At 41.3% G+C, this 21,380-nt stretch overlaps 1 long non-coding RNA gene across 4 annotated transcripts in view; it reads right to left on the reverse strand.

Annotated features, from left to right (window-relative positions):
* The window catches only part of LOC120395465, a 96,118-nt gene that overhangs the window by 29,157 nt on the left and 45,581 nt on the right, over positions 1-21,380 (reverse strand). For 2 of the 4 annotated variants that reach the window (XR_005592645.1, XR_005592644.1), the window contains exons 1-2: positions 17,356-17,465; positions 2,699-2,805 (exon numbers count right to left, since the gene is read on the reverse strand). This is a non-coding gene — a long non-coding RNA (uncharacterized LOC120395465). Of the gene's footprint in view, positions 1-2,698; positions 2,806-17,355; positions 17,466-21,380 lie in introns of those variants that run through there. The other 2 variants (XR_005592643.1, XR_005592642.1) reach the window with 1 other exon arrangement.

The following is a 21,380-nucleotide window of genomic DNA, read 5'->3' on the forward strand; positions in this document are numbered from 1 at the left end:
TCAGGTCCTAGCCATCTCAAAGTGGGCAACCAAACTTAGCGGATGCTTTTGACCTAAATCTTTCTGTGCCTTAGTTCCAACAGTACAACAGTAAGCGGTCATGTAATTAAAGACTGCATTATAATGTATATGCACAAGGAGACAGAATTAAGGTTCCACAGGTAACCTCTATTCTGACATTTCCTAACCTGAGTGCTGGACTTTGTGACCTTAACAGTGCTCTTTTAATGTATTTTGTGTGTGCCTGCGTGTGCATGTGCGGTTATATATATGTTTACCGCAGCACCCACAAGAGGCAAAGCCAAAATAAGACATGGTCCTTGGCCCAAAGAGCCTACATTGAGGACCTAGTGCCAGAATTTTAATCCTTTACTTGCTACACACTAGTCACAACCAGATCAATATGGTTTTAGGTACCATATCGGTGCCTACAATGTTTCTGAAATGGCTTAGCATGTACCTCTCTCGGGTTATACAAATGCCACTCGGTTTGGAGCCTGGCAGTACATTACAGGGTACCCAAGGAGTTAAATCAAAAGAAAATCCTTATTTTAAAAAATGCATTGCTTGCTACAATGGACTACCGTGAGCACCGTAATTCTTAGAAGAAATGTTGACTCTCTCTCCCTCTCTCTCTCTCTTTCACTCACCTTCTTTAGGTTTCTTCACATAGATTTGTTAATTTTCTTTGGCCTGTCAAACACATGAAGGCTTGATTATTAATAAATATTCTAATGTGACAGGTGCGTGTGTGTGGGATGGTGTTGGTTTTAAGTGACAGATGAACCTTTTGTTGAAATGTAAGGTTTGCTCCGAGGAGGAAGTGATCTTATCACTTTTTCGGGGCATCGTACACAGTATGATGCAGGATGTTAATATTAGAAATGGAACAGATGGCTCAAATTGAGACCGGGGCCACAGCTACAACTCAGAGATGGGGAAAGATTAAAAAAGGAGCCGAGAAGAGCCGAAAATTCAATTACAAGGTTCATTTTGAGGAAGCAGGTGTGTAGCATTTGCCATGGAGAGCTCCACATTCTCGTTTAAAGTAATCCCTTTATGAGACTGGTTATGAGCTTGTCTAACCCAGTCCCTGACACTTCATTATCCCTGCAGGTGATGCCTATTTTGAGGGAATCTGAAACATCATTTGAGTCGCTCACTCTCATTTTGGTTACACCTGAGAAACTGACAGTGCCATTAGATCCTTCTGCATGGGAGGCACTTTAGAAATTCAATCTGTTATTGTTATTATTGCTAGGTATTTGAAATGCCAACCCTGTAGCATAGCAGATTTTAAATGGCATTGCAAAGTGGCACGACCAACATTTTACAAAAGAAATGTCAGATCAATAATACATTTACATGGCTCCACATCTCCTTTCTGACCTCCATGGCCTCACAATGTTCTTGTCTTGCCAACACTGGCTACTCCCCCGCTTGCGCATTGTTAACTCCACTTCCTCACTCCTCTTTTGTATAAACACCTCTCACAAGCACTCCCATGTTTCCTCCCATGCTGTCCCTACAGCTGAAGCCTCTTCCCTGATCCTAACAAAACAAACAGCGTGACCAAACATGGAAAAAAATCTCCCCAATCCCATCCCAGCCTTCCATCCCCAGCCACTCAGTCTCCCACCTCTAGAGGAAGAACTTGGGAAGACAAATTGGTCTTGCAACATGTCTCGAACATCACGAGATATGAACTCCAGTGGACCATAAGGAGAGAAACAAGTTCCTAGGCCAACAACCCCTCATTCAGAATTCCTTGCAGCCAGGCCCCTTCTCTTCATATGAAAAATGGGATGTCATAGCATGAGCACCTCAGATGATAGCTTGGTAAGTGGTTAGAGGCTTCCACACCTCACTTACTACATTGAATTATCATTCTGGAATGTGCACAAAAAAAATCAGAGAGGAGTCTGTTTTTTCTGTCAGTGGATGAAGCAACAGTCTGGACCTGGTCATTCAGTTCTTACTCAGGCAAGATTCCCATTGAACTCAGGCTCATAGTTATTGGGCTGCATTCTCCAGTACAATCCAGCTGCTTTAGGCCACTCTGGTGACAAACAACTGCAGACCTGCCTTTCTCTTTCGCCACATCGCTAGATAGTGCAAAGTAGCTTGAACAAACCAGGCAGTTGGCCCATATAACTGTGTCATGAGTAGACCTCATTTTGCTGGATGGATTAGAATATGAACAAGTACTTTGCCTGATGAAATTTACATCTTAAACGTGATCCACAAAGGAAAAAAAGAAAAGGGGGTCACAATTGTATTCCTCGAAGATAACTTTCTCAGGAATTTGGTGACAATTCAATTTCCTGGCCAAGTTTAAGTGCATCCAAACTCATCTAAACTCCCTGTTCCATTTGTTGCAAAAATAACATCAACTGTTGTTTCAAATTGGTATATTAATATTAAAAAATACAAGACCACAAGCTATATTCTGGGACCTTAACAAAGGATTCCACAACCTTCAACGCTACTTGTCTGCCTGCCTGTTAAACCAAAGGTATAAATATGAGTCCCTGGCACAAGGTATGTTCATGTCATTCCATAGTGTCACAAGATGATGGCAGCTTACAAGCTGCTAAGACAAAGTGATTGACACAGCACCTTAACTATTCTCTTAGGTACTTTTTTCTAGACAATCAATTTGGTTGTTCTATCTCATTAAATTTCACTATTTTGGTACCTCATATTAGTTGAAAGAGACAGTCTACGGAGTCCTTGAACTGAAGGCATTTAAAGATCATTCTCACAGACAGGAATCTTCGTCAGTTAGAGGGAGACCTGGTGCATCTGTCAAGGGGAGGGTTGGGGGATGAACAGAGAAAATTATCAATCCACATTACTGGCAGAGGGACATCAAGATCATCAAAAGGGTGCTGAATCCTATCTTTTTATCAGGTTAGGCAGAACACAGCAGTAGCTTGTAGTGTCAGTGTAAGGAATTTATTGAATCTCTGTGTAAAAAACCTAAGTGCACTGGAATGCTACATTGCAGCAATAAAGCCAGGTTTATTGCTCTGCTGCAGCTTTACTTGATGCTAATAAATTACTGCATTAATAACCCATTATATGTATTGTATTAGAGACTATATAATTACCAATAAAAGTGTTAACTATATTAGCAACACTGCACTAATTGCATTAAGTGGCAATTTAAAGTTAACGTATTCGAAATATACTGTCCTTGACACAATAAATTACAGCACATCACGTTAAGACTGATAGTGCCAGAATAATGTCATTCTGTTTTCTCCAAGAGGTATTATCTGATAATGGTTTTCTGGATCCAATGAGCCCTTTGGCAGGGGTAGATGCAAACTATAAAATGAGGTTCTGGGGCTGAGATCCTCAGCTGGTGTAACTCAGCATAGCTTCATAAAAGCTAACTGAGCTAGGCCAATTTACACCAGATGAGTCTCTTGCCCTAGAATTGACTGTTCCAATGAAAATCTTCCAACAGACTTAAAAGGACAGGGTGGAATCAGGTGGTTGGACAGCAGACTAAGTCACAATTCCCAGTCCCTATTCCCAGCTGTGTGTGACCATGGACAAGTAGTATAACTTCACTTCCCTCTCTGACTTACTGGATGACCTTGGTCAAGTCAAGTCACATTGAAAGGAAACTGAGGTGGGACCAAAACTATTATTTATTCCCAAAAATAATTGAGTACCAATCCAGCTCTTAGCAGGAGAAAATCGTGTCAAATGGAGAGGAAAGATGGTCCAGCAGTTGGATCAGGACTCAAGTCCTTGCTGCCCCCACAGACTTCCTGTGTGACCTTGGGCAAATCATTTAGTCTGTCGGTGCCTTCACTCCCCATTGGTAAAATGAAGGTAATAGCACTTCCCTGGCTCGCAGGGGTGTTGTGAGAATAACTATATTAAAGATTGTCAGATGCTCACAGGCTAGCATGATGGGGGGCATAGAAGTACCTGAGAGAAAGAGCGATTCCATAGCCTTTTGGTTCCACAGAAGATGTTTATATCTCTAGCTGAACACACCCCTTTTCATATGTGTGTATATATATATATATATGTATTGTGACAAAGTTCCTCCTCTACCTTGGTGGGTCCTGCGCTTATTGGCAGATTTTGCTAGCCTCAGAGATCTTCCTGTGTTGGATCAGGAGTTGAGAGGTTTTGTGTGGAACCCGGACCCGCCCTCTACCCGGGTTCCAGCCCAGGGACCTGTGGACTGCTGCTGTCTAGAGTGCCTTCCTAAACAGCTACACGACAGCTACAATTCCCTGGGCTACTTCCCCATGGCCTCCTCCCAACACCTTCTTTGTCCTCACCACAGGACCTTCCTCCTGATGTCTGTTAACGCTTGTACTCCTCAGTCTTCCAGCAGCACGTCGTCTCACTCCCAGCTCCTTACGCACACCTCACTAACTGCGCTGAGAGCCTTTTTATACCAGGTGTCCTGATTAGCCTTAATTAATTCTAGTAACTTCCCAATTGGCTACAGGTGTCCTAATTAGCCTGCCTGCCTTAATTAGTTCTAGAAATTTCCTGAGTGTTCTGGAATAGTCTCTGTTATCTTACCCAGGGGAAAGGGACCTGCTTAACCTGGAGCTAATGTATCTACCTTCGACCACTCTCTTGTAGCCATCTGGCCTGACCCTGTCAATATATATATATATATATATATTATGGCCTCTGTTGCTCTCCTAATGGCTACACAAAGAAGTGAAATTCCTTTCAGTCTAGACCTGAATGGTTCAAAATTAAAATGAAAGATTTATTCATTTTACAGTTACCATAATTAGATATATAATCAGAATTAAGATAAATATAAGTCTGTACTCAACAAGTCTGGACTTTGCCCCAAAGCTCAAGCCTCTGGGGGCCAAAATGGTATTTGACATTTAATTTAAAAAGCCAGGTAGCATGATGGGAAAACATCTCTGTATAGATAGTAAAAAAGCAGTGGTGCATTTTATTTAACATGGTGGATTGGCTTGGCTTTATTTTCATATTTTAATAAGCTCATCTCATAAAAGTATAATGAAAATAGAAAGATCATCTATCATCAGAATGGATGAATGATTTTTTTTATCCTTGTTTAGAAAAAAGCAGTTCCCTTCCTCCTGCTAAAAATAAATGTAAATTAAACAGTATGAAATTGCCTAAAAACATCACAGATTCCTAAAGGGACATCATGATGTTTAAATGTCAATACCAGATTCATCAAGAGGGCTGATTTTTTATGAAGAGAAATCTCATTCTAAGATAGCTTTCCATTTTATAGAAATACATGGTGATAACATCATTTTCAATTTACAATATTAAATATTGATGTGGTGCTTTGACAAACAAGAGGCAGGGATTTTACTCCCTGGGTGGAAGGTCTTGTCTACTTTTACAAGGGCCCGGATGGCCCCTGACGGTAGAACCAATGTAGAACCATTAGCATGGTAGGGGACATGGACACTGAAATAGGGGTGCACATCTTTTGTAATGAGATGGCACAGAATATTAGTCTGTGTAGAATTGTCTTAGGTACTTACAGGGCCCCATTACTGCAGCATGCAAGCGCCTCACAATCTTTAGTGTATTTATCCTCAAAACATCCCTGTGAGGGAGGGCAGCGCCCCATTGTACAGGTGAGGAACTGATGCACAGATCAAGTATGGGACTTGCTCAAGGCCACACAGGCAGTTTGTGGCTGAGCAGGAAACTGGGCCCTGATCTCCTAAGCCCCAAGCTAGTACCCTAATCACGGGGCCGTCCTTTCCTCTATTCAGTCACTCGCTGCCTCTCTGCTCTGTATGGAGAACCCGGCAGGGTGTGGTCCTTGGTAAACAAGGGAGACAAATCCATGACAAACCGTGGCAGCTTGTTTGTTGGGGTCTGTAGTTTGTAGCTGTTTTCCTTAATTAAGTATTATTTGTATTTCAGCGGCCCCTGGACCCTCCAGGCAAGGTTAGGGCTTGCCGCTGTACAAACATAGTGAAAGAGTCTGTCCTAACGAGCTAAACTGGCAAGACACAAAGGATGGGAGAGGAAACCGAGGAAGAGGTGCTCAAGGTCACACCGCCGGTTCAGGGACAGAGCTGTCAATGGAGCCCAGGTCGGTCTCCTGACTCCCAGTCCAATATGCTGTGCAAGATCGCCTCCTGCTTAAGAAAAACAGCAATCCCAGATATCACGACACCACATCTGGGCAACATAGACCTCTGTGCAGAGATGCCTGCAAGCCATAACAAAGGAATCAGATAGTGGCTGGGGGCAGATAGGAGAGGGAGGAACAGGATCAGGGCTGACCATGAGGCAAACTGAGGCGGCTGCCTCAGGTGCCAGATTGGGGCGGGGGCGCGCCAGTAGGACCCAGAGTGTAGGAAATTATGTCTGCTGCTGGTGCATATGTATTCTCTCTGCTCTAGATGCACAGAGATGGTGGAGTGCTGTGCTGGAGGAAAGGGGGCACAAGAGCCATAACAGGCAGGCAGGAGAAAAGGGGAGAGGGAATAACAGAAAGCAGCAGGAGCTGCAGGGAGAGAGAGGAGGAAGAGGAGTCTCTTATGTAGCTCTCTAGCACCCCCAGGATTAAAACCAGCTTCTCAGGGAGCTTCCTGTTTCCTGCTGCTTCCTTGAACCCACTTGAGGAGAACAGGCAGTCAACTGAAGTAGTAGGAGCCAGTTAGGCCCTTAAGATGCTGATATCTTCCCTCACTCAGCCCCTGCTACCAGCCTGCTTTTCTGTCCCCTTCAATTGAGTGTTGAGAGCCACTATAGCTGGCACAGAACAGCAGTCATGAGTGAAAGAAGAAAACACCCCTCTGGGGCAGCATTCAGAAAAAGAAAGAAAGTAAAGGAAGCTTTTCTATCTAAGCAGGAAGGAGCTCTCCTGAGATACATAGACACAAATGTTCACAGTGAGCCTTCCAGCCCCAGTGAGGATGTGAGTGGTGAGGAAATGCCTGATCTTCCAGTTAGTCAGAGTGCAGGTGACCTGGCAGCTACTGCAGCACCCACATCTCCATCTCAAAGGGATGTAACCATGCACATTCCTGAAGAAAAGTGTAGATCAGAGAAGAGTGTGGTGGAGGCACAAGAAACAGCTGCTGCTGAGTTTAGTTCCTTAAGTCTAGATGATCCAGGACTGTGGACCCACTTGAGCAGTAGCCTGAGGGACTTCCTTGTACTGCATGGGCCACAGAAAGTGAAAATCTTCATGTTCCCCAAAGACAATGAAAATAGAAGGCTCCATCCAACACATTACTGGCGTGAAATCCCCAATGGTGACAAAGCAGAGAAGCCATGGCTTATGTATTCAAAAACCCAGAATGCTGCATACTGTTTTTGTTGCAAACTCTTCCAGCCTAATGTTCCAGCCACATTGGGTTCTACAAGAACAAAGGACTGGACATATCTGGCTAGAAATCTGGCATGCCATGAGAAGGCAGCAAATCACCAGAGAGCATTTCATAGGTGGAAAGAGCTTGAGATGAGACTAAGGTTAAAGGCCACCATAGATGATCAGCATCAACAGAAGATTGCATCAGAGTCTCTTTACTTGCAAAATGTTCTGAAAAGGCTCATTGCCATTGTGAGAATGCTTGCTACCCAAAACCTAGCACTGCGTGGCACTTCAGATCAGCTGTATGTGCCAAACAATGGAGACTTCCTTAAAATTGTGAAGCTGATGGCTGAGTTTGATGCTGTACTCCAGGAGCATCTAAGAAGAGTCACCATCCAAGAAATGTACACACACCACTACCTTGGAAAAACAATTCAAAAATAAGATCATACAGTTACTGGGAACAAAAGTCAAACAGAAAATTGTGGCAAGTGTGAAATCAGCAAGATATTACTCTGTTATTCTGGATTGCACACCTGACATCAGCCATACGAAACAAATTACTTTAATGGTGCATTTTCTAACAACAACAACAACAACAGAACCTAGTGAAAATGTCCCTGCAATGGTGACTGTCAAAGAGCATTTTCTAGAATTTATTGACATTGATGATGCTACAGGGCTGGTATGACAAATATGCTTCTTAAAAAGCTGGAAGATACGGGAATTGCGATAGCTGACGTGAGAAGTTAGGGCTACGATAATGGTGCCAACATGAGAGGAAAGAACAGAGGAGTGCAGACACAGATCCGAGAGTTAAACCCTCGAGCTTTTTTTGTCCCATGCAGTTCTCATTCATTGAACTTGGTGATCAGTGATGCAGCATCAGCTTCTAGTGAGGTTGCTGAATTTCTTAATGTAATTCAAATCATCTATGTATTTTTCTCTGCATCAACTCATCGATGGCAAATTTTGAAGCAACCTCTGGGAACATCCTCTCTGACACTAAAACCATTGAGTGCCACACAATGGAAAAGTCGAGTGGAGGCGATAAAGCCTATCAAACACCAAATTGAGAAGATAGATGATGCCATATTTGCCATTATGGAGGATAACGCTATGACAGGAACAGTTTGTGGGAGAACAGTGGCAGAGAGAAATGGAATCACCAGAAACATACATCACTTCAAATTTCTGTGCAGCTTAGTGTTGTGACATAACACACTGTTTGAAATAAATGTTGTAAGCAAGAGACTCCAAGGTGTTGACCTTGATATATCTGGAGCAATGGAACAACTGGACAAAGCAAAGTCATACCTACAGTCTTACCGATCAGAAGAGGGATTTCAAAATGTTCTGAAGAGTGCACAGAAGTTGGCAGAGGAACTTCACAATGAAGCTATTTTCCCACCCATTCAAGAATACAAGAGTTACTGAAGAAGACAACATTTTGATTATGAGGCACGGGATAATCCCATAAGAGACCCCAAACAACAATTCAAAGTTGAATTCTTTAACCAGGTGCTATATTGTGCAATACAGTCAGTTGAAGAACGTTTCATGCAGCTCAAGGGATACAGCAGTATATTTGGGATGTTGTATGATATTCCAAAACTCCTCACTATACCTGAAGAAGACCTACACCAGCAATGCAGGGCACTAGAGACAGCATTAACACATGATGACATGCGCGATATTGATGCGCGTGATTTAGGTGATGAACTGAAAGCCCTTTCAAGATACATTTCAGCAGGATCAACTCCAAAGGCTGTTCTGGAATATATTTGCACAAATAAGATGACCACCCTCTTTCCAAATGCTTTTGTTGCTCTGCACATATTTCTAACACTTCCTGTAACAGTTGTCAGTGAGGAATGCAGCTTCTCCAAGCTGAAGTTAATAAAAACACATCTATGCTCCACAATGACACAGGAGAGGCTGGTCGGCCTTGCAACTATCTCACTAGAGCATGTGCTGGCCCAGACTGTGGACTTTCAGGGAGCAGTTCAAATCTTTGCAACCAAGAAGGCATGGAAAGCACCACTTTGATTATTCAAACAGATAAAAATGCCAGTGTTTACTATGCAGACAAGAAAAGTTATATTTGCTGTTCAGGCATTTGAAAGTTAAGTGTTACTTAACATTTTTGAACAAGGCATTTTAAGTTGTTAGTTCTCCTTTACTGGGGTAGGTAGCAGAGCAGTACCATGAGAGGAGTAGAACTGGAAGAAGGCAGAATTGAGACCTTTCAAAGTTTTGGCCCAAGCAAGGGGATATGGGGGCATAATTTGAGCTCCACGCCTCAGGTGCCAAAATGTTGTGAGCCAGCCCTGAACAGAATATCCTCAACATTTCCCCACCCCTTACAGAAGCAGTGCACTAGAGAGGAGGTGAAAACAATGAGGAGTTGTGGCACCTTAGAGACTAACAAATTTATTTGGATGGTAGCTCCACAGCCAATTCACAGCCTACCGTGGGGGAATTCCTTTCCCATGCACATCCCGGAGCCACTCAGCTATCCAGGCAGGTGCTGGGCTATGGATTAGAGCCCCAGGAGCTACATCCTGACACACACAAATCCCTCAGCTGGCACACAAGCTGCAAAGCACAACCCCTCTGCAGACAGAGGAGCTGGCATTTTTCCTCTGGCAAACTTCTCCCCTGGCCTATCTCAGGGATGACAGTGATACATTGGGGGTAGGACAGTGGGAGTGACATGACCACTGGGTCCACCTATTGTATAGATCCCCTGGCACAAACCCTGCTTATTTATGGGAGTGTGAAGACACCTTGTTTACTACAACAGTCCATGAGCCATAGGGTAGAAGTGGCAGCCATGGCCTGCATGCACCAACCCTTCATTGTCATCTGTACAAAGCCTGTGTCTATGTGCACTTTGCACCAGTGTTGTGAATTGCACTCCAGAAGACACGGCTCAAAAATCCTACTCAAATGGGATGTTTCTTAGTTTATATTCATGTTGTGTCCTTGTGTCCTACAGATTAACAACATTTATCATTTTTTGTCCAGTGAAGGAGGAATATAAACTAGGACACTTACAGAAACCACCCAGGGAAGATCGAATAACTTTTATTGCTGTTAATCAAGCAGGAAGGAAGTAGTTCCATGGTTGTCTGATTGGGAGATGTCTCCCTATTTTGAACGATGACTGAAAGTTCCTAATCTTTCAGGTGTGCATTCTATGTTAGCTAAGGAAATAACAGAGTAACTTGAAATTTAAAAAAAAAGTTTCTTGGATTTATTGTATTCTGTCACTATATGAAAATAAAAGAACTATGTATTTGTTTGAATTTTACTCTGATTGTGCCACCCTTGCTCACATTAATGAGCTCTTACACAAACAGACCCTTGATTTCAATGGCATAATTTGCATCAGGAAGTGCTCATCAACACAAGGGTCAGGCAAGTTGGCATATGATGTAATGTGATATATTGTACCTATTCCTTACCATGAGCCCTGTTCACTACTACTGTCTACTGGATAGAAAGTCACACCTGCTCAGCAGTGAGTGTTCACGTCACCCTCTAGAGGCTAGGCCACCAACAAGCTGTAAGTCTCAATACTACTCACTGGGGTGGACAAAGGTGACCTTTTGATACACATTTGGGAATCTGCAATATGCAAGCCCTGGTTGGTGTGGGTGGATTGGGATGGGGTGCAATTCAGCCTATTCACCCATCTCTACCCCACCGCTGGAAAGAAGGGGCTCAGATACCAGTGACTAGAAAGGTAGAAATCCCCAAGTGAACAGAAATTACTTCATCATTCTAAGTTTCAGAAGAAGAAGCACAGAAATGTAGAAAGAGGTTTTTTATGGTTTCAGAGAGAAAACTCTAAGGCCTGTACTCCCAAACAAAGACTAACTGAAACTTCAAGTAATGTATCGGTGCTGCCATTTTTTTTCAAGCCAAGCTGTCCTCAGACATTCTGCACCAGCTTCTAATTACTTTCTGTGAATTTCTTCCTAGTTGCTGTTTCCATCTCTCCTGGGATTTCACCAAGGATGACAACACAATTTGCACATCTGAGGTGACTCCAAGCACTCACTGTTAACCTTTTGTGCACTTCCCTTCCCCGTGAGACTCCTGAAGTTTGTTATTGAGCCAAGCTTTGAAATTATCTCAGAAAAATAACATCTCTTTAACAAGGTCCATGTTTCATATGTTGCCCTCTAGATGGAAGAGTGGGATACATGGGCACAGAAAATTGCCTGAGAAGAGACAAACATTTGTATACAGTAACTTCCTTAACTTCCCCAGCCAGGCTTTTCTTTCTGTACAGAGCTGTTCTAAATCTTCATTTGCCCTGACCTCCTCCTTTGGACTGGGTTTCTCTGACTGTCCAATGGCTGACACAGAAAAGGAGTAAGTCCCAGCCCCTGTGTCTAGCTCCTTTTCTTCCTTCTCAGACCCAACTTTCCTATCTCCACCCACTCTCTTACTTCCTAGAATGGGGCTGCTGGTCAGCCAGATGGGAGCCATAATGATCAGCTTTTCTCAACACGCCAGCTGGCAACTTTTCTGTCCATTTTAACATTCCATTTAAGCAAAAGCCTCCATTTAACATTGTTTTAACATGCTTTCAGGATTCGTCTGTTACAGGAGTGCTGCATGTCTGCATAGATGTAAATACACCTCTACCTCGATTTAACGCAGTCCTTGGGAGCCAAAAAATCTTACAGCGTTATAGGTGAAACTGGGTTATATCAAACTTGCTTTGGCCTCGAGCATTTCCATTATTAATAGTCAGCAAATCATTTTTGTTAGAACTAACACGGTGTATGCAGTAAATAAATCTGTTCTACAATGGTTAAATTGCATCTCCTGTCTTTAGTTACAACAATCATTTTGCATGGTGTCATGTATCAGGGGGTAGCCGTGTTAGTCTGTATTGCATCTGAAGTGAGGTTTTTTACCCATGAAAGCTTATGCCCAAATAAATCTGTTAGTCTTTAAGGTGCCACGGGACTCCTTGTTGTTTTAACAATTATTTTATAAGCTTACTTAAAAGATACTGTGTATTAACAAACATGGGTACTAAACACTGCTAAATGCAACCATGTGGGCTAAGTTTCATCATACATCAATTGTTTGCTTAGGAAAATGCAAAATTCACATAAAATATCAGAAAATGCTTTTAATTACACATCCTTACAAATTGTTGTAAAAAAGGATTTTGGTATTTTAGCAAATAGGAGCATGAGCCACTTTGTCATTTAGCCAACCATGTTATACATAGATTGTTAAGTAATATGAACTGTTAACTATTAAATATGAAACAATTCTATGATTCTATGATTCTATGAACTGTTAACTATTAAATAGTTTGAAAACATTTTAGAGATGGGAGTTTTTACTTATAGAAAAGGTTAAAATGAAGTTAAAAAAGATAAAGTAATCAAGTTTTAGAGACATTGAATGGCAAATACCTTTTTTTGGTGTACAAGACGCTTTAAAAATGTTTTAATTTTTAAAAAAACTTGTTATACTTTGTGGCTTCATGTTACTGCGAGCCTTCTTCTTCGCCAGGTCACTTATGGATTTTAACTGCAGTCTATCCACATCCACATCCTGGCTTTGTAGCCACTTAAGACCAATCTCTAATCCTACAACCGCATCAGCAGCTTTGGGAAGTGGCTCTGAGGGTTCTTCGACACTATCCTCAGGGTTAGACACATTTTCTGAGGCACCAGGTGGTTGAGGGGCAACATTATGAATTATATCTACATCTGTAAGTCGTTCATAGGTTGGACACATAGCATCCACCTCCATCCACTCTTGAACATCAGCTATCCCACTTTGAGCCATAAGTTCCCTGTAGACTCGTTCTGCCTCCATGGCCTCTTCTTCCGTAAAACCTTCAAAGTTCTCATCTTCGTCTTCTTCCTCATCTTGGTTGTCATCGCTTTCAGTTACAAAAGCACTTTTGAGACCACAAAGCCAACATTTCTCTATCATTGACAGAGTGATTCCTAGCCAGGCTATCTCGCCTGAGTTAAATACATCCAGCAAATTCAATTTCTTGATTACATCCATTATGCTACTGTTGTCCTCAACAATTTTCTTTACTAAGGCTTTACGATAGTTCATTTTAAATGTGGTTATAATGCCTTGATCGAGGGGCTGTATTTTGGACGTTGTGTTCTTAGGAAGGTAGCTCACCTTTATCTTCCCATCTTTGCTGGTTAAGGTCTCAACTGGGGAGTGAGTGGGACAGTTGTCAAGTAGGAGCAATGCCTTTGGCTCCAGGTTTTGTCTGCATAGGTGGCTCCGGACAGCTGGTACAAAATATTTATTAAACCATTCCTCAAAAATAGGCAATGTCATCCAGGCATTTTTTGACTGGTGATAAATGAATGAAAGCAAATCCATGTTCTTATGGTGGAAAGCCCTAGATGACTTGGATTTGCCTATGCACAGAGGTTTAAGTTTATGTGAACTGTTTTTATTCACGCAGAAAAGTATTGTCACTCTCTCTTTTATCACCTTAAAACCTTCGGCCTTTTGTTCTTCGGTCCTAGAAGCAAGTGTTCTATCCGGCAGCATACGGTAACATAGGCCGGTTTCATCAGCTTTATAGATTTGCTCCGGAGCATAGTCACCCTCGATGATGATCTCTTGTAACTTTAGTGGGTATTTGTTGCAAGCTTTTACATCTGCAGAGCATGTCTCTCCTGAAATTGTGACTTGCCGAATGTCATGATGTTTTTTAAAACGATTAAGCCATCCACTGCCAGCTTTAAATTCATTACCTTGATGTGCAGAAGCATCCTCACCCGAGCGTCTAAAATCAAGATCCTTCTTCAATTTCTCCACTTGTTTCCTTATAATGTCACCAGAAATTGGCATGCCATAGGAGCGTTCTTGGGTAAACCATGTAACTACTGCTCTATCTAGTTGGTTATCCTGGACAGTTTAGGCACTTCCTTTCTAGGCCTTCACTTTCATCCAGTTCAACTAGCTTCTTCTTCTTCTTCTTCTTCTTATTCACTCCCTGTGGAGCATAAGGCGCCAACCACTCTCCTCCATTCATTTTGTTCTTGAGCGAGACAGCAGATTTCATCCCACTTCATTCCCATACCTTTCATTTCCTATTCAATGGTCCTTCGCCACGTCCCCAATGGTCTACCTCTCCTCCTTCTTCCTTGTGGTGTTCATCATAGGGCAATATGAGGGTGTCTGTCAGCATCCATTCTCAACACATGCCCCAGCCACCTCCATCTTCGTTGTTTGGCTTCATCCACTATATTGTTGATGCCCGTTAATCGGCTCACTTCAACATTGGTGATACGCTGCGGCCAATGTATGTTAAGAATTCACCTAAGACACCTTCCTTCAAAGCCCCAAAGCCGACTTTCTATCTTCTTGTTGGTCCTCCATGTTTCTGCCGCATAGAGCAACACAGAGCGGATGTTCAACCTGTAGATCTCTACCTTGGTTTTCATTTGCAAGATGGTTGACTTCCAAATATTCTGAAGTCTATAGAATGCATTTGCTGCAAGACCGATTCTGGTAGATATCTCCTTCTGAATATTACCATCAGCCGATATGTAACTACCAAGATATTTGAAGTCGTTCACCTCCTCCAATTCTACGTCACATAACACTGTCTTCATCGAGCTGGCTGTTTTTACTTTCATTATTTTGCTCTTACCAGCATGGATATTAAGTCCTACGCACCTTGCTACTCTACCTACTCTATCAGTCTTCTCTTGGAGATCCGTCTGAGAGCTTGAAATCAGGGCGATGTCATCCGCAAAGTCACAGTCTTCAATATGACCAGAGGGTCCCCATGCGATCCCTCTTGGCCTATCTTCAGTGGCTTTCCGCATCACCCAATCTATGACCACAAGAAATAGAATGGGTGAAATAACGCACCCTTGTCTATCTCCCGTTCTCACATGGAACCACTCGCTCTGCTGTCCTTCATGGCGAACACAACACTTATTGCCGGCATACATATCTTTGAAGATGTTAATCACTTTAGAAGGGAATCCATATATTTTTAAGATATTCCAGAGAGATGGATGGTGGACACTATCAAATGCCTTCTCGAAATCGAGATAATTAATGAACAGTGGCGAGTTCCATTCAAGAGATTGTTCCATTATCGTACGTAGTACAAATATCTGATCAACGCATCCTCTCCCACTCCTAAATCCTGTTTGTTCTTCCCTCAGGATCTCTTCTACTGCTTGTCTTATTCTCTGTAACAGAACTCTGCAGAAAACCTTCCCGAGCACTGATAGCAAGTTTATACCTCTCCAATTACCACATAAAGACAAATCACCCTTCTTTGGTAATTTCATGCTTCAGGTACCTTCTCTTCTTCCCACACCTTGTTGAATAGCTCCTTTAGAATCCCGGCATTCGTATTCAAGTCGGCTTTTAGCATTTCTGCGGTTATTCTATCTTCACCTGGTGCCCTGTTTGCTTTTGTCTGTCTAATAGCCTCTTCTATCTCTCGTTCTATGATAGGCCCACATTCTACCTCCATCTGAAAACTCGTTTCCTCTATTTCAACTACCTCTTCAGGATTTGATCTATTTAAAGTCTCTCTAAAATGCTCTGCCCAACGTCAACCAAATCTTCAGTTCAACTAGCATTGATCATAATTTTTCCTCATCTTTGATCCACCCTCTTAATTTTGATTCCCCCACTCCTAGTTCTTTTGAGACCTTTGCTTGGTTCATTCCTGATTTCAGTCTGTCCAAAACTTCCAATTTTTCTTTGACTTCCCAAGCCTTTCGTTTCCGTGGTTGTGAACTACTTGCCATCACGTCAATGGATTTTAATATTAATGCTAACAATTTTTTTTAATTGTTTAGAAAATGTCAGTGCAGAGTTACAGTGTTTCCAAAATACAACTAGTGAGACAACTTAAGTTTAGTCTATACTGCACACAATTTAGAAATGAGATTCAAATAGGCGAGAGAGATGAAAACACCTAATGGGACCATGGGCAGGCAACATACATTTACTCCTGCCTTCTCATTGTTGCACATTCTTTCCACCACTTTGATACATGCACATTTGTACAAACAATGTACCATATGTATGTAATTTGATACAAGCCACATTTTAAGAGCCGAGGCGCCAACCACGGATGGTTTTGTAACAACTTTAAACTGGCAAGGTGGCAGCAGGTTAGTCAACGACAAAGTGAGACTGAACTCTCCTTTTTGATAAATTAGTCATGGCTATAAATACAAAGGCCATTTTTATTATAATGGCTGCTGAAAATTAGCTACCACCGCACACATGTTTTTGTTGTCCACAAAACGAATTTAAACTTTCAATGGTTTTAAACTATCAATGGATTTAAACTGTCAACGTTATAACTTTAATTAAGACTTGCAGACAAGACTGTTTTTATGCAATGAAGATCGGAGTGAAAGTTTAAAAATGCTGTAAATGCGCTCGGCTTTGTGTTTCGACTTTCGATCCAAGGCAGGCTTGTAAAAATATACATACTGAATATGTACGCGGTAATCATTAAATGTATAAACTGGGATTAAACAGAATAAAAGTATGTTGTAGACATATCATTTTTGCTTTACCGCGTTATATCCGAATTCGTGTTACATCAGATCGCATTATATCAGGGTAGAGATGTAGTTATTTAACAGATACAGTGCCAGTAGGTGGTGCTCAGGAGTATGTAGTATAGTTTCTGGGGTTTGAAGAACCAATAAAACTACTACTTCTTGTGCACTGCAAACAGCTTCCTTTCTGCAGCTCGTAACAACTACCACTACACCCTACACAAACACCAAGACCAAAAACATGGCCTCATTCTTTCATGGTCCTAGCTAGACATGGTACCTACTCTCTCCCTTCTCAGCTTAAATTGTTACTATACAGTGACATAAATTAGAAACAGGGCAGAGCTGTAAATTCAAATCTGGTTTCAAATTTTGACCACCCAAAGTTCAGACCAAGGATTGTTTGCTCATCTCACCCTGGAACAAGGATCCACATTGAAATTTGGATCAGGGTTGAGATTCTGACCTCACCTCTCCTCCCTCCTCCACATCCCAGACACTCACACACGTAGTCTCATCAATTTGGCCTTTAGGTTGTAAGCAATTTGGGACAGGGCCCCTGTCTTCCTTGGTGTTTGTACAGCACCTAGAACAATGGGGCCAACATTCCAAACAGCCCAGAAGAATCCATACAGTCACCACATGGCCACCCACACTGATCTCTTGTGCTGAGGGCAGGAGGAAACAGATTTCCTGTGGCTCAGTACACGGAAGGCCTGAAAAGCAGTTTGGGGAGATAGCTAGGCTTACAACACAGTTTTCTCTGCAAAGATCACTTCATAGCTGAGGATTTGGGCTGTAAATGGAGCCCAGACACAGGATTTAGCCCTATCTGATTAATATGTGGTCATTTCCACATTTGATGAGTAAACAGCCAATGTAGGTTGAAAGGTTGTTTTGAGGTAGGCCATTTCTTATTGTGTTTTGCTCACCTTAGATTAGATTGTCACAAGTAAAGGACAGGGATGGACAGCAGGATAGGACTGATTAAACTGTCACACACCAGTAACAAATTGACCTGTTTTGGCAGGACAATAAAAGCACATTTGACATGTTGCTGCCACTGGTGATGTTTCACTATGCATGGTCACAACTGGAGCCCCTGAGGAAGGCAGGGAATAAAATAACAATATATAAAATCAGAGGTACATGTATTGTGCATCACCAAGTGGGGGATGCTAGTGATTAGCAGGACCTACACTTCAGTGGTGTAGGGCCAGATCTCTTCCCAACATGGGACCTGATTCTCCACTATCTTGTTCCTTGTGCAGGCATTTACACCTATGCAGAATGGGTGTAAAACATTACTTGTATGAGTAAAGGATCCACTGTCAGACCCACAGACTCCACCTTTAAAATCTCATTCATATTAGTTCTGTTGAACAGTGCAGGACAAGGAAACAGGACAAAGTGCTAATGAAACAGCCCCTCTTCCTTCACTTGAAATATAAAGCAGAGATGAGCAAAGCACAAAAGGCTTAGAGTTCAGGTTCTATTTGGATAAGCATCTAGAAACTCAAATGCTTATCAGAATCACCTCACCTCTGGAGATTGTAAAAATCATGCTGGAATGCTGTTGAAAGAATCCCAGTGCTTCTGAATCTGGTCACATCCAGAAGTACTGAAAGCACATGCATTTTTCATAGCATTTCAGCATTCCAGTTCTGATCCTAGCTAGATGCAAAAGCAACATGGACTTAACAAAATCATTATCCCACAACCAAAGAAGAAAGCTGTATTGGTTAAAAATGGATAGGGTTAAGAGAAGAAGTGAAGGCAGCTAGAAAAAGTTAAAAAAAATAATATATTAACAAATGGAAGAATGGGAAAGTTGATAATGAATATAAATCAGAAGGTAGGAATTATAGAAAATTGATAAGGGAAGCAAAGGGACACAGAGAAATATATGGCCAGCAGACTTAAGGACAATAAGAAGGAGTTTTTTAACTGTATTGGGAACAAAAAGAACTATAGCATAGGTATTGGGCCGTTACTAGATGGAAATGATTGAACTATCAACAAACATGCAGAAAAGCAGAAGTGTTCAAAAATATATCTGTTCTGTATTGGGGGGAAAACAGATGCAGTCATATCATATAACAACACTTTCCATTCTCCCCATATCTCAGGAGCATGGTAAGCAGCAGCTACTAAAGTTAGACTTTATTAAATCAGCAGGTCTGATTAACTCGCCTCCAAAAGTTTTTAAAGAGCTGGCTGAGGATATCACTGGACTGGTAATGTTGATTTTCAGTAAGTCTTGGAACACTGAGGAAGTTTCAGAAGATTGGAAGAAAGCTAATCTTGTTCCAATATTTTAAAAGGATTAAGAAGATGACCCAGGTAATTATAGGCCTGTCAGTCTGATATAGATCACAGGCAAGATAACTGAGTCCTGTATCAGCCATTCCATTAATTATATTACCCTCCTTTAATTCATTATTAATGTCAATCCACATGAGTTTATGGAAAATAGATACTGTCAAACCAACTTGATTTTTAACAAGATTATAAATTTGGTTGATAAAGATAATAGTGTTGATGTAATATACTTAGACTTCTGTAAGACATTTGACTTGGTATCATGTGATACTTTGATTACAAACTTTACAATAAAAATTAACATTGCACACATTGAATGGATAAAAACTGGCTAACTGATAGGTCTCTAAATGTAATTGTAAAGAGGAAATCATCATCAACCATGTGTGTTTTTAGTGGGGTCCCGCAGGGATCAGTTCTTGGCCCTATGCTATTTAACATTTTTATCAATGACCTAGAAGAAAACAAAATCATCACTGAAAGTTTCCAGGTGACACAAATTGGCAAAGGAGTAAATAATGATGAGGGCAGATCACTGATACAGAGCGATCTGATCACTTGGTAAACTGGGTGAAAGCAAACAATATAGGTTTTAATGCAGCTAAATGTAAATGTATAAATCTAGGAACAAAAAACATAGGTGATACTTACAGGATGATGAACTCTATTGTGAAGAGCAGTGACTTTGAAAAAGATTTGGGGGTCATGATGGATAATCACTATAACAGGAGCTCCCAGTACAATACTGTGGCCAAAAAGGCTAATGTGATCCTTGGATGCATAAACAGGGGAATCTTGAGTAAGAGTAGAAAGATTTGTTTACCTTTGTATTTAGCACTGGTATAATCACTGCTAGAATACTGAGTCCAGTTCTGGTGCCCACAGTTCAAGAAGGATGTTGATAAATTGGAGAGGGTTCAGAGAAGAGCCACAAGAATGATTAAAGAACTGGAAAACCTTCCTTAGAGTGATAGATTCAAGGAGCTCAAATAAATTTACCTTAACAGAGAAGGTTAAAGGATGACCTATTTATAGTCTATAAGTACCTACATGTGGAATAAACATTTAATAATGGGGCTCTTCAGTCTAGCAGAGAAAGGTGTAACGTGATCCAATGGCTGGAAGTTAAAGCTGAACACATTCAGATTGGAAATAAGTTGTGTAAATTTTTAACAGTGAGAGTAATTAACTATTGGATTACCAGCAATTTTAAAATCAAGACTGGATTTTTTTTCTAAAAGATCTCCTCTAGGAATTATTTTGGGGGACGTTCTGTGGCCTGTGTGATATAGGAGTCAGACTAGATGATAACAAAGGTCCTTTCTGGCCTTGAAGTCTGTGAATCTATGAAAATACTTGTGGAACATCTCTCCTCAACTACTTCACTTTTAAGGTTCATCCTACGTCTGTTTCTTTTTCTGGTTATATGGTAAGATCTTTAGGACAGAGAGCTTGAATATAATTCTCCTCTCATTTAAACTAGTGTTTGAGTTACAATGGTGTTAATTGAGAGTAAATCCATTTATATGTAAGGAGAATCAGACCTATTGACTTTGAGTTAGTCCTTGTGAACACTGCGAAAGGAGAAACAGGCCCATAACTTATCTCTAAAATACCTAGTACAGTTTGGGTAATATATATAAATAATGAACAATAAAAAGTAACTAATTCAGCTTTTTTTCGGAAGCTTTTAAAGTTTCATTTTCAGTTTGACTCAAGAAATGGGGCAGGGTGTCAATTTGTTCCCCAAACCAGAGACACATGATATAAAGTGAAATTTATATCAATACTTTCAGACTTGTGAGACCAAATTTAGGCACCTAAAAAGTGGGAACCACAGGTGCTCAGTACCTTTTAAAACAAGACCACTTACTTCCCTGCCTAAATATGGATTTAAGTGACTAGCTTTTAACATCCAAGTTTGGAAATGAAGCCCTGATTCTCATGATAGATGCATGTGTAACCTTTGGGTGGGCTAGAGTTCACTTCATTTCCCATCTCCAGTGCCTTCAAAAAAACCACCCCAACTCCAATAGAAAGTAGCTGGAGACCCAGAGTTCAATCTCTAAGGATTTTCAGGAAGGATTGATTGCACAGGGTCAACCTCCCCACATTCAGGTCTCAAAAGGAACTGAAGAAATGAATTTAATTAAATAACTTTATACAATCTTATG

Source organism: Mauremys reevesii, linkage group 1 (genome assembly GCF_016161935.1).
Source record: "Mauremys reevesii isolate NIE-2019 linkage group 1, ASM1616193v1, whole genome shotgun sequence".
In the NCBI taxonomy this organism is placed as follows: Eukaryota; Metazoa; Chordata; order Testudines; family Geoemydidae; genus Mauremys; species Mauremys reevesii.